The sequence below is a fragment of the Crocuta crocuta genome, unplaced genomic scaffold (genome assembly GCF_008692635.1).
Source record: "Crocuta crocuta isolate KB4526 unplaced genomic scaffold, BGI_CrCroc_1.0 scaffold168, whole genome shotgun sequence".
NCBI classification, from domain to species: domain Eukaryota; kingdom Metazoa; phylum Chordata; class Mammalia; order Carnivora; family Hyaenidae; genus Crocuta; species Crocuta crocuta.
The window spans coordinates 2,294,390-2,308,474 of record NW_027532591.1 but is presented as its reverse complement, the minus strand read 5'-3'; the positions used below and the strand labels follow the sequence as shown (position 1 = coordinate 2,308,474).

Genomic DNA, 14,085 nt, shown 5'->3' with positions numbered 1-14,085 from the left:
CTGGATTTTGAACCTTTCTATCAAAAATAAATGTTTTATGTCAAATTAGATACTTTGTGAAAATTACTTGAAGCATCTGATTATTAAACATTTGCCTGTATTTTAGGAACTATGGGAGATTTATCAATGAATAAGGTAGTATCTCTGTCTTCAGTGAGCTCAGAATTTAATTGGAAAGACAAGGTTTAATATTGTGAAAAAGTAAGTAATTACAGCTAAACTAAGGACAACGAATATAAAAACATATGATGAGGTCTCTGGCTAGTTGAGAATACTAGCTTAGAGATTAAATGCTGTTAAGTATAGTTGATCATTGTGGGTTAGGAAAAGCTTAGTAAAGGAAGAATGCCAATATTAATTAATTTTAACATATACTTTCAGTAGATTCTGAACTTGGCTCTGGTGGGTTTAGGCATTATTATCTAAACTATTATTTTAGTCAGAATTCCTCAGAGTTAATTATTGTCCCAAAGTTATACAGCTTTAAGAAGTAGAGCCTGAAAAATGTATCCCTATTTCCACTAGCCTATGCTGCAGAGATAGGGTCATGGAGGTGGGGCTCTAATACCATCTTGAGACTTAGGTAGTCTGTTTGCAGTAGGACTCAGTTCTGGTGTCCTTTTCTTTAGAAGAGTTTGTGTAAAAGGAATGAGGAAAAAGTCCTTGACAAAAAGGTGGGAAGATAGCACATTAACTTACTGAGTTATCAAATCCTTGAATAAGCCTATCAAAGGTATGCTGTAAATTGGGTTTAACTGACTTATACACATTGGGCTTGGCCTCCAACTCTGTCCATAGCTGACCTGTTTTCTACATTTTAAGTAGGATAATGGAGCACAGTATTTTCTTACTCTAGAAATGTTTGTTTGTTATTTATAGTGTTGGGGATTGTGCTTGATTCAATTTGTGGGAGTCTGCTAAACATGATTATAAGTTACAGATAATGTTTCTCTTATATATACTTTGTTTTATCATCAATATGTTAAACACAAATTTTATTGTTTCTCTTAAAGGCAATTAATAATTGGAGCTGGAAAACTCTGTGAAAATATATTGGTTTCTCAAAACTGGCTTATGTTAGGATCAAGCCCAAAAATCTGATAAGAATTGATTTTCCTTTCTCTATAAGATAAATAAAGACTCCATCAGCCAACCATTGGTTCACCCAGACAGGTTGCAATTCATTCACTTGATTTTCAAAATATTCATAGTTAATCTTAGCATACCACCAAAAATCTCATTTTTCTACTTGCCTTCCTAAGCAGTGTCAACATGCTAGTTGGGACTGAAATGAACACAAAAATTACAAATAAAAGAGCCAAAATATTGCGATGTAAAATACTATTAATGAAAGCTTTCTCGATAGAACAGGGATAAGGATACTTGGTTGGTCAATTAGGATAGTTCTTGGCATGAGACATGAGAAACCAGAACTTTTATCCAGAGTGTGATCAGAGTGCTGAGTCAGTAGGAGACCAGGATATTTGAAGAGTAGTTGAAGGAGTAGGAGGTGTTGAGTTTCAAGAAGAGACCATTTCACTTGAATATGATGATTATCATTAAGTATTTACAGTTCTATCATGCAGAAAAGCATTGAATTCTGCATGAATTCAGAAGGCCTAACTCAAATTAATGCATAGAGGCAAAGTTCAGTTTAGTGTTAAGTAATTATGTAAATAAAAGTTGTTTAATAGACACAGCCTTCCAGGAATGCATTTATCTATAAGTGTTGAGATACTGAGGATACACTGGTCAAAAACGGTGTGTGCCTGATAAAATTAAATAATTCATTAACTGTATGAACACGTCAAGAATTTACTGTGTGATACTGGGTGACTATGTCTGAGTTGCTGTAGCAAGTATTATTTTACTGGTTGGGAGTTAAAGAGTTAACTCTTTTTTCCTGAAATTCTGTAAATGTGATTTTATTTTGGCTTACTCTCCATCCTTTCTTGAGACTCTTCATTTCCTTCTTTTTAATTTTGTGATGTCTCATGTCTCTTTATAGTCGTCCATAATCTGTAATTACCTTAAAAATTAAAACATGCCATTATTTTTCCTGAAGCAGGTGTATTTGATAAAGTTTCACTGGTAATGTAGTATAGCAGAAAAAACATGGGCTTTTCAGTTAGACAAATCTGGGGTAAATTGTTGGCTCTACCATGTAGAAGTTCTATGATCTTGACAAATTGCTTCATATCTTGGTGTTTCAGTTTTCTTATTTGAAAATTTTATTTATGAGTGTTTGCAGAAGCCGGGGGATTGCTGCAGTGTGGGCGGGTCTTCAGTTTGCACAACTACTGGCTGCAGCAGCAAAGGATGAATGGAGCTCTAGGAAAGGTGCTGTGTCCAAGGAACGATACCATTTTTTTTTTTTTTTACAAATAGTTTATTGTTAAATTAGTTTCCACATAACACTCAGTGCTCATCCCCACAAGTGTCCTCCTCCATGCCCATCCCCCCCTCCCCCCCACATCCATCAGTCCTCAGTTTTTGTCAGCATTCAAGAGTCTCTCATGGTTTGCCTCTCTCCCTTTCCCCCACCATTTCCGCCCTTCTTCTCCCCCTTGTTCCTCCGTCAAGTTCCTCCTAATCCTCCTATACGTGCAAACATATGATATTTGTCCTTCTCTGCCTGACTTATTTCGCTCAGCATAACACCCTCAAGGTCCATCCATGTTGCTACACATGGCCAGATTTCATTGTTTCTCATTGCCATGTAGTATTCCATGGTATAGATAAACCACATCTTCTTGATCCATTCATCTGTTGATGGACACTTAGGCTCTTTCCATGTTTTAGCTATTGTGGAGAGTGCTGCTATGAACATTGGGGTACATGTGCTCCTATGCATCAGCATTTCTGTATCCCTTGGGTAAATTCCTAGCAGTGCTATTGCTGGGTCATAGGGGAGTTCTATTGTTAGTTTCCTGAGGAACCTCCACACTGTTTTCCAGAGGGGCTGTACCAGTTTACATTCCCACCAACAGTGTAGGAGGGTGCCCGTTTCTCCACATCCTCGCCAGCATCTAGAGTTCTCTGATTTGCTCATTGTAGCCACTCTGACTGGCGTGAGGTGGTATCTCAGTGTGGTTTTGATTTGTATTTCCCTGATGAGGACGGATGCTGAGCAGGAACGATACCATTTTTAAGCAAGACTTTTCTCTCTTAAGATTCAGAACTTCAGGAGAAAATCCCATCTCTTCTGCAGGTGGAATTCTGCTGAGTACCAGTCAGCACTACAAGACAAAGCCTACCCATAGCATTGGAAGATATAAGCACCTAGTTAAAGCCCAGGAGCCCAAGAAGAAGAGAGAAAAGTGGAAGTGAGACCCATTAATTTGGGAGCAGATTATGAATATGGGGTTTTAAATATTCACCTGGCTGCATGTGACATGGCCCTGGCAGAGAGCTGTGCCCAATATGTTTACAACCTCTGCAACCATCTATCCATTAAAGTTGAGGAAAATTATGCGATGCCCACCAAAACCATGGAGGTATTGTGGCTGCAAAACCAAGGTAGCAAAATGCTCCTGGACTCAGTTCTTACTACCCATGAGCGAGTGGTTCAGATCAGCAGTTTGAGTGCTACATTTGCAGAGATTTTCTTGGAAATAATTCAAAGCAATCTTCCTGAAGGAGCCAGATTGTTAGTAAAGGACCAAACCAAAGAAGACTTCAGGGGAAGGTTCAAAGCTTGGCCAGAACTGGAAGAACTGTTGGCCAGGTTGAACTAGCTCATTGCAGACCCTTTCAAGCCAGGACTGGTGATATTGAGTGCCAAGGGAAAGAGCTTCCTGGGCCTGGGTGGTCAAAATTAAGAAGACCCTTTAGATATAACTACCCATCCTCATTACCCAGGAATGTCACTTCTCTTATATGGAGGAGTGTTGCCAATTGCCACTTTCCTTTGAGCCAACCTACAGCATCCACAATCTAATAAAAATATGCAGCTGATGGGAAAGAAAAAGAAAAATTTATTTACTCAAAAAGTGTTTTTGAATATATATTACACATCAGCTAGTTTGTTAGTTATTGGGATATACTCATGGACCAAAAAAAAAAAAAAAAAGGTCTTGCCTTCCTAAAACTCATGTTCTTTTAGAAGAGAAAGATAATAAATAATAGACAAAAATAAGTTATATAGCACATAGCTATGGAAAAAAGAAAAAGGAGGGCAGAATAATGAGGGTAATAAGATGGGGTGAAGATTGAATGTTAAATAGGATGGTTGGGGAGCCCTTATTGTATATAAGGTGAGATATGAGCAAAGTCTTAATGTAGATGGAGTTAGTGCTACATTACATCTAGAGTTTCAGAGAAGCAAAGCGAAGCATTAGATAAAAGTCTCAGAGGTGGGACTGTGCTTAAATAGTTCTAGGACTGGTAAGCAGACCTGTGTGACTAAAGCAGGAAGGAGTAAGGGAGAGTTTACAGTAGGAAATGAGTTCAGAGAGGTAGAAGTGAAGGTGGAATGGCAGATCATATGGTCTTTGCATAGGTTATATGTATGAATGTTGGATTTTACTTTGAAGAAAATGGAGAACTTGTGGAAGTTTTTAGTGAAGGAATCATCTGAGTGATCTTATATTTTGGAGTGTTTTCTGGGGAAGGGTCAAAACAGAAGCAAGTGTAGAAGCAGGGAGACATATTAGGAGGCTGTTGCAGTAATACATATTAGAGATAATCGTGGTTTAAATTAGGTTGGTGGCAATGAAAATGGTGAGAAATGATCTGGACATATTGAAAAGGAAATAAAATCTTTTCAAGGTTATTGTGAGAATTGAAGACTGAATGTGTGTTAAAGACAAAGTGCCTGGCACAATATATAGTACATTGTAAACATATTAGCTACAGTTATTAATAAGGTATGGAATACCATGCAGAATCTGATTTAGTCCTTCAACATAATTGGCTTTATCCTGTTTTGGGGAGCGTTGGAGGAGTACAATTAATATACAATATTATATTGGTTTCAGGTGTACAAAATAGTGATTTGACATTTGTGCACATTGAGAAATCATCACAGTAAATCTAGTTACCATCAGTTATCATACCAAGCTAATACCATATTATTGACTGTATTCCACATGCTGTAAATTACATTTCTCTGGTTTATTTATTTTATAAAGAAGTTTGTACTTGATCCTCTTCACCAATTTAATCCTCTCGCACAGCAATCAACAATCTGTTTATTCTGTTAATGAGTCTGGGTTTTAGTTTGTTTTGTTTTGGCTGGTTTGTTTTTTAGATTTCATGTATAAGTAAAATCATGAGGTATTTTTATTTCTCTTAGCATAATGCCATCAAGGTCCATCCATATTGTTGCAAATAGCAAGATTTAATTTCCTTTTTGTGGCTGAATATTATTCCATTGTGTGTGTGTGTGTGTGTGTGTGTGTGTGTGTGTGTGTGTTGTCTATTGATAAAGAATATGTCATTCATCCATCAGTGGACACTTAGATTGTTTCCATATCTTGACTATTGTAAATAATGTTTCATTGAACCTAGGGGTACATGTATCTTTTCAAATTAGTGATTTCATTTTCTTCTGATATCCAGTGGTGAATTTACTGGGTTATATTGTAATAATATATTTTTTAAAATTTTTAATGTTTTATTTATTTTTGAGAGAGAGACTGCGTGAGCAGGGGAGGGCCAGAGAGAGAGGGAGATACAGAATCTGAAGCAGGCTCCAGGCTCTGAGCTAGCTGTCAGCACAGAGCCTGACGCAGGGCTCGAACCCACAAACTGTGAGATCATGACCTGAGCCAAAGTCGGTCGCTTAACCGACTGAGCCACCCAGGCACCCTGATAGTGTAATATTTTTGTTTGAAAAACCTGCATACTGTTTTAATAGTGGCTGCACAAATTGATATTATTGTCAACAATGTATGAGGGTTGCCTTTCCTCCACGTCCTCACCAACATTTGTTATTTCTTGACTTTTTTATGATAGCCTGATATCCGTTTTGATTGATGTCAGATGCTAATTTTTTTAATTTAAATCAAAGTTAGTTAACATATAGTGTAATAATGATTTTGGGAATAGAATTTAGTGATTCATCACTTACATATAACACCCAGTGCTTATCCCAACAAGTGTTCTGCTTAATGCCCCTTGCCCATTTAGCCCAACCCCCCACCAACACCCTTCCACCAAACCTGTTTGTTTTCTGTATTGAAAGGTCTCTATGGTTTGTCTCCTTTTCTGTTTTATATTATTTTTACTTCCCTTCCCTTATGTTAATCTGTTTTGTATCTTAAATTCCACATATGAGTGAAACCGTATGTATTTGTCTTTCTGTAACTGACTTATATACTTGTGTAGTTCCACCCATGTCATTGCAAATGGCAAGATATCATTGGTCTTTGAGTAAAATTCAGTTGTTATATATATCATATCTTATTTATCCATTCAGTAGTTGATGGACATTTAGACTCTTTCCATACTTTGGCTATTATTGATAGTGCTGCTATAAACATTGGGGTGCATATACCCCTTTGAATCAGCAATTGTGTATCTTTTGGATAAATACCTAGTAGTGCAATTGCTGGGTCTTAGGGTCATTCTATTTTTAATTTTTTGAGGAACCTCCATAATATTTTCCAGAGTGGGTGAACCAGTTTGCATTCCTGTGAGCAGCACAAAAGGGTTTCTCTTTTCTGAATACTTGCCAGTATCTCTTGTTTCCCAAGTGGTTCACCTTAGCCACTGTGACAGGTGTGAGGTGGTATGTCATTGTGGTTTTGATTTGTATTTCCCTGATGGTGAGTGATGTTGAGCATCTTTTCACCTGTCTGTTAGCTATCTGGATATCTTCTTTGGAGAAATGTCTTTTGCCCATTTCTTCACTAGATTGTTTGTTCTTTTGGGTGTTGAGTTTGATAAGTTCTTTATAAATTTTGGATACTAACCCTTTATCTGATATGTCATTTGCAAATATCTTCTCCCATTCTGTCCATTGCATTTTAGTTTTGCTGATTGTTTCCTTTGTTGTGCAGACTTTTTATCTTGATGAGGTCCCAGTAGTTCATTTTTGCTTTTGATTCCCTTGCCTACAAAGATGTGTCAAGTAAGAAATTACTGCAGCTGAAGTCAAAGAGGTTGTTGCCTGTTTTTTCCTCTACGATTTTGATGACTTCCTGTCTTATATTTAGGTCTTACATCTATTTTGAGTTTATTTTTGTGTATGGTGTGTAAGAAAGTGGTCCAGGGTCATTTTTCTGCTTGTCGTTGTCCAATTTTCCCAACAACATCTGCTGAAGAGACTAACTTTTTTCCATTGGATATTCTTTCCTGCTTTGTCAAAGACATTTCTGGGATCTCTAGTCTGTTCCATTGATCGATGTGTCTGTTTTTGTGCCATTACTGTACTGTCTTGATGATTACAGCTCTGTAATACAGCTTGAAGCCTGGAATTGTGATGCCTCAAGCTTTGGTTTTCTTTTTTAAGATTGCTTTGGCTATTCGGGTCTATTGTGTCCCATACAAATTTTAGGATTGTTTGTTCTAGCTCTGTGAAGAATGCTGGTGTTATTTTGATATGGATGTTTTGAATGTGTAGATTGCTTGGGTAGTATTGACATTTTAACAATATTCTTCCAAACCATGAGCATGGAATGTTTTCCCATAGTTTTGTGTGTTGAATTCTTTCATAAGTTTATATAGTTTTCAGTGTATAGATTTAAAAAAAAATTTTTTTTAAATGTTTTATTTATTTCTAGGAGAGAGACAGCATGAGTAGGGGAGGGTCAGAGAGAGAGGGAGTCACAGACTCCGAAACAGGCTTCAGGCTCCGAGCTGGCAGTCAGCACAGAGCCTGACGCGGGGCTCGAACCCATGAACCGTGAGATCATGACCTAAGCGAAAGTCGGACGCTCAACCGACTAGGCCACCCAGGCGCCCCTCAGTGTATAGATTTCTAACCTTTTTGGTTAGCTTTATTCCTAGGTATTTTAGGGCTTTTGTTCAAATTGCAAATGGGATCGTTTCCTTTATTTCTCTTTCTATTGCTTCATTATTGGTGTATAGAAATGCAACTGATTTCTGAGCCCTGGGCCAAATGGCTTCCCTGGGGAATTCTACCAGACATTTAAAACAGAATTAATACCCATTCTACTCAAGCTATTCCAAAAAATAGAAATTGAAAGAAAACTTCCGGCCTCATTTTATGAAGCCAGCATCACTTTGATTCCCAAGCCAGACAGAGATCCAGCAAAAAAAGAGAACTACAGGCCAATATCCAGATGCAAAAATCCTCAACAAGATACTTGCAAATCAAATCCAGCAGCACATAAAAAGAATTATCCATGATGATCAAGTGGGATTCATTCCTGGGTTACAAGGCTGGTACAATATTCGCAAATCAATCAATGTGATACATCACATCAACAAAAGAATAGATAAAAACCATATGATCCTGTCGATAGATGCAAAAAAAATTTGACAAAATACAGCATCCCTTCTTAATAAAGACCCTCAAGAAGCTGGGATTGAAGGAGCTTACTTAAACATCATAAAAACCATCTAGGACAAGCCCTCAGCTAACATCATCCTCAACGGGGAAAACCTGAGAGCTATCCCCCTGAGATCAGGGACACGACAGGGATGTCCACTGTCACCACTGTTGTTTACCATAGTGCTGGAAGTCCTAGCATCAGCCATCAGACAACAAGAGGAAATCAAAGGCATCAGAATTGGCAAAGAAGAAGCCAAACTTTAACTTGTCACAGATGACATGATATTCTACATAGAAAACCTGACAGACTCCACCATAAGCCTACTAGAACTGATCCAAGAATTCAACAAAGTTGCAGGGTACAAAATCAACGTACAGAAATCGGTTGCATTCTTATACACCAACAATGAAGCAACAGAAAGAGAAATCAAGAAACTGATCCCATTCACAATTGCACAAAAAACCATAAAATACCTAGGAATAAACCTAACCAAAGATGTAGGGATTCTGTATGATGAAAACTATAGAAAGGTTATGAAGGAAATTGAAGAATACATATAGAAATGGAAAAATGTTCCATGCTCATGGATCCGAAGAATAAATATAGTTAAAATGTCACTACTACCCAAAGCAATCTACACATTCAATGCAATCCCAATCAAAATTGCACCAGCATTCTTCTCAAAACTAGAACAAACTATCCTAAAATTTGTATGGAAACACAGAAGACCCCGAATAGCAAAAGTAATATTGAAGAAGAAAACCAAAATGGGAGGCATCACCATCCCAGACTTTAGCCTCTACTACAAAGCTGTCATCATCAAGACTGTATGGTATTTGCACAAAAACAGACACAAAGATCAATGGAATAGAATTGAGAACTCAGAATTGGACCCACAAATGTACAGCCAACTATCTTTGACAAAGCAAGAAAGAGTATCCAATGGAAAAAAGACAGCCTCTTTAACAGATGGTGCTGGGAGAACTGGACAACAACATGCAGAAGAATGAAACTAGATCATTTTCTCACACCATACACAAAAATAAACTCAAAATGGATAAAGGACCTGAACTCGAGACAGGAAACCATCAAAACCCTAGAGGAGAAAGCAGGAGACAACCACCTTGACCTCCACCGCAGCAACTTCTTACTTGACACATCCCCATAAGCAAGGAAATCAAGAGCAAAAATGAATTATTGGGACCTCATCAAGATTAAAGGCTCCTGCACAGCAAAGGAAACAATCCATAAAGCTAATAGGAAACAAATGGAATGGGAAAAGATAGTTGCAAATGACATATCAGATAAAGGGCTTGTATCCAAAATCTATAAGGAACTCCCCAAACTCCACACCCGAAAAACAAATAATCCAGTGAAGAAATGGGCAGAAGATATGAACAGACACTTCTACAAAGAGGACATCCAGATGGCCAACAGACACATGAAACGATGCTCAGCATCCGTCCTCATCAAGGAAATTTACAAATCAAAACCACTGAGATACCACCTCACATCGGTCAGAGTGGCTAAAATGAGCAAATATGAGGATTCTAGATACTGGGGAGGATGTGGAGAAATGGGCCCCCTCCTACACTGCTGGTGGGAATGTAAGCTGGTGCAGCCCCTCTGGAAAACAGTGTGGAGAGTCCTCAAAAAATTAATAAAACTCCCCTATAACCCAGCAGTAACACTGCTAGGAATTTACCCAAAGGATACGGGGGTGCTGATGCATAGGGGAACATGTATCTCAGTGTTCATAGCAGCACTGTCAACAATAGCCAAAACATGGAAAGAGCCTATGCATCCACCAACTGACGAATGGATGAAGATGTGGTTCATCTATACAATGGAATACCACATGGCAATGAGAAAGAATGAAATCTGGCCATGTGTAGCAATGTGGATGGAACTTGAGGGTGTTATGCTGAGCGAAATAAGTCCGGCAGAGAAGGACAGATACTGTATGTTTGCACATATAGGAGGAACTTAACGGAGGACCATGGTGGAGAAGAAGGGGAAAAGTAGTGGGGGAGAGGGAGGGAGGCAAACCATGAGAGAGTCTTGAATGCTGAGAACAAACTGAAGGTTGATGGGGGTGGGGGCGAGGGGAGGGGGGTGATGGGCATGGAGGAGGGCACTTGTTGGGATGAGCACTGGGTATTATATGGAAACCAACTTGACAATAAACTATTTAAAAAGTAAAAAAAAATAAAAAAAATAAAAAAATGATGCAAAAAAAAAAAAGAAAAGAAGTGCAACAGATTTCTGTCTTTGATTTTTGGATCAGTTTTGCTGATTTAATGGATCATTTTTTTTGGTGGAGCTTTTTGGGTTTTCCACATAGAGTATTATGTCGTATGTGAAGAGTCAAAATCTGACTTCCTCTTTGCTGATTTATTCCTTTGTGTTGTCTGACTTCTGAGACTAGGACTTCCAATACTATGTTGAACAACACTGGCAAGAGTGACATCTCTGTCAAGTTCCCTCTAAGGAAATCTCTCAGTTTTTCCCCATTGAGGAGGATATTAGCAGTGGTTCTTTCACATATGGCTTTTATGACGTTGGGATATGATCCTTTTATCCCTACTTTCTTGAGGATTTTTATCAAGAAAGGATGCTGTAGTTTGTCAAATGCTTGTTCTGCACCTATTGAGAGGATCATGTGGTTTTTGTCCTTTCTTTTATTGATGTGGTGTATCACATTGATGGTTTTGTGGATATTGAATCAGCCCTGCATCTCAGGTATAAATCCCATTTGGTCTTGGTGAATAAATCATTTTATATATTGTTGGATCTGGTTGGTTAGTATCCCGTTGAGGACTTTTGCATCCATTTTCATCAGGGAAATTGGTCTATAGTTCTCCGTTTTAGTGGGTTTTTTTTCTGGTTTTGGAATCAAGATAATGCTGTCTTCATGGAATGAGTTTGGAAGTTTTCTGTTTTTTGGAACAGCTTCAAAAGAATAGTTGTTAACTCTTCTTTACATGTTTGGTAGAATTCCTTGGAAAGCCATCTCGCCCTGGACTCTTGTTTGTTGGGGTATGTTTGATTACTGATTCGGTTTTGTTTATGGTTATGGGTCTGTTCAAATTTTCTATTTTTTCCTGTTTCAGTTTTGGTAGTTCATATATTTCTAGGAATTTGTCCATTTCTTTCAATTGCCCAGTTTGTTGGCATATAATTGCCCATAATATTCTGTTATTACTGTTTGTATTTCTGCTGTGGTGGTTGTGATCTCTCCTCTTTCATTCATGATTTTATTCATTTAGATGCTTTTCTTTTTCTTTGGATAAATCTGGCTAGAAGTTTATCTATTTTGTTAATTCTTTCAAAAACTGTCTCCTGATTTCATTGATCTGTTCTACTGTTTTTCTTTTTTTGATATCAGTTATTATGTCCCTTCTTCTGCTGATTTAGGCTGTCTTTGCTGTTCTTTATCTAGCTCTTTACGGTGTAAGGTTAGGCTGTGTATCTGAGACCTTTCTTCCTTCTTTAGGAAGGCCTGGATTGCTATATACTTTACTCTTATGACCATCTTTGCTGCATCCCAGAGGTTTTGGGCTGTTGTGTTTTCATTTTCATTGGCTTCCATGTGCTTTTAATTTCCCCCTTTATTTTCTTGGTTAACCCATCATTCTTTAGTAGAATGTTCTTTAATCTCCAAGTGTTCATGATCTTTCCAAATTTTTTCTTCTGGTTGTGGTTTCTATGTGGTTCATAGTGTTTTGCCTGAAAATATTGAAGATATGATATTGATCTCTTTGTACTTGTTAAGGAGTGATTTGTGACCCAGTATGTGATCTATTCTGGAGAAAGTTCCCTGTGCACTGGAGAAGAATGTGTTTCCCACTGCTTTAGGCTGAAATGATCTGAATATATCTGTTAAGTCTATCTGATCCAATGTGTCATTCAAAGCCATTGTTTCCTTGTTTATTTTATGCTTACGTAATCTGTCCAATGCTGTAAGTGGGGTGTTGGATTCTCCTACTATTAGGGTATTATTATCAATGACTTTCTTCATGTTGATCATTCATTGATTTTTATGTATTTAAGAGTTTACTTTAGGGGCATAAATATTTATAATTATTAGATCTAACTGATGGTCAGACCCCTTAATTATGAAATAATGCCCTTCTTAATCTCTTGTTAAAGTCTTTATTTTAAAATCTAGTTTGTCTGACATAAGTATGGTTAATTTGGGTTTCTTTTGAGGACCATTAACATGATAGATGATTCTTGATCCCTTTACTTTCAATCTGAAGATGTCTTTAGGTCTAAAATGAGTTTCTTATAAACAGCATATAGATGGGTCTTTTCTTATCCATTCTGATACACTGTGTCTTTTGATTTGAGCATTTAGTCCATTGACAATTAAGTTTTTTTAATGTTTTATTTATTTCTGAGAGAGAGAGAGAGAGAGACAGCGTGAATAGGGGAGAGTCAAAGAAAGAGGGAGAGACAGAATCTGAAACAGGCTCCAGGCTCTGAGCTAGCTGTCAGCACAGAGCCCGATGTGGGGCTCGAACCCACGAACTGTTAGATCATGACCTGAGCTGAAGTCGGATGCTTAATGGACTGAGCCACCCAGGTGCCCCAAGTCCATTAACAATTAGAGTGAGCACTGAAAGATATGAATTTAGTGCCATTGTGTTGCCTGTAGAGTTGGTGTTTCTGGTAATGTCCTCTGGTCCTTTCTAGTCTTTGTTGATTTTGGTATTTTTGTGTGTTGTTTTGTCTTTTCTGCACTCAAAGAGTCCCCCTTAAAATTTCTTGCCAGGCTGGTTTAGTGCTCACAAACTCCATTAGTTTTTGCTTGAGAAACTCTATCTCCCCTTCCATTTTGAATAATAGCCTTGCTGGGTAAAGAATTATTGGTTACATGTTTTTGTGATTTAGCACGTTGAATGTATCCTGCCACTCCTTTCTGGCCTGCTAGGTTTCTGTGGATAGGTCTGGTGGAAACCTCATCTGTCTTACCTTATAGGTTAAGGACTTTTTTCTCTTGCTGATTTCATAATTCTTTCCTTGTCTGTGTATTTTATGAATTTGACTATGAAATGCCTTGGCAATGGTTGCTTTTTGTTGAATCTAATAGGGGTTCTCTGTGCTTCTTGGATTTTGATGTCTGTGTCCTTCTCCAGATTTGAAAAGTTTTCCGCTATAATCTGCCCCCATAAACCTTCTCTACCATTTTTCTTCTTCATCTTTTGGGACTCCTATGATTCCGATGTTATTCCTTTTTCATGAGTCACTGAGTTCTTTATGTCTTGTATGTGCTTGGAGGGCATAGTTGGGTGGGGCTTCATGTAATGACTGCACTCTCCACTAGGTGGCGCTGCTTAATATACTGGGGTGGATGAGTATGCTGGTATGTACCTGCATGGGACAGGTGGAAATGGCTTCACCCAGCTCCCTAGTCTTTGGCTTGAATATTTCCTGCACTCACCAACCGACAATGAAGTACGCACCCTTTGTCTCAGGCCTCTGTCCACTTCCTGCCTCTACCCTCACCATGTTAGGCTGTCTGCCTGCTAGGCGGCACCTCCCTCCAGAGTTTTATCTTAGATGGGGTTGTGTTTCAAAACTCCACACTTCAGAGACGCCCCCCCCCCACCCCCCCCAA

The 14,085-nt window shown here is 38.2% G+C and overlaps 1 protein-coding gene and 1 pseudogene across 9 annotated transcripts in view; both read left to right on the top strand.

The window, feature by feature from the left end:
• AGBL4 (AGBL carboxypeptidase 4) overlaps window positions 1–14,085 on the top strand; it is a 1,406,556-nt gene that overhangs the window by 236,591 nt on the left and 1,155,880 nt on the right. The gene's annotated exons all lie outside the window — the stretch shown is intronic.
• LOC144244405 (large ribosomal subunit protein mL48 pseudogene) lies at window positions 2,320–3,737 on the top strand (annotated as a pseudogene).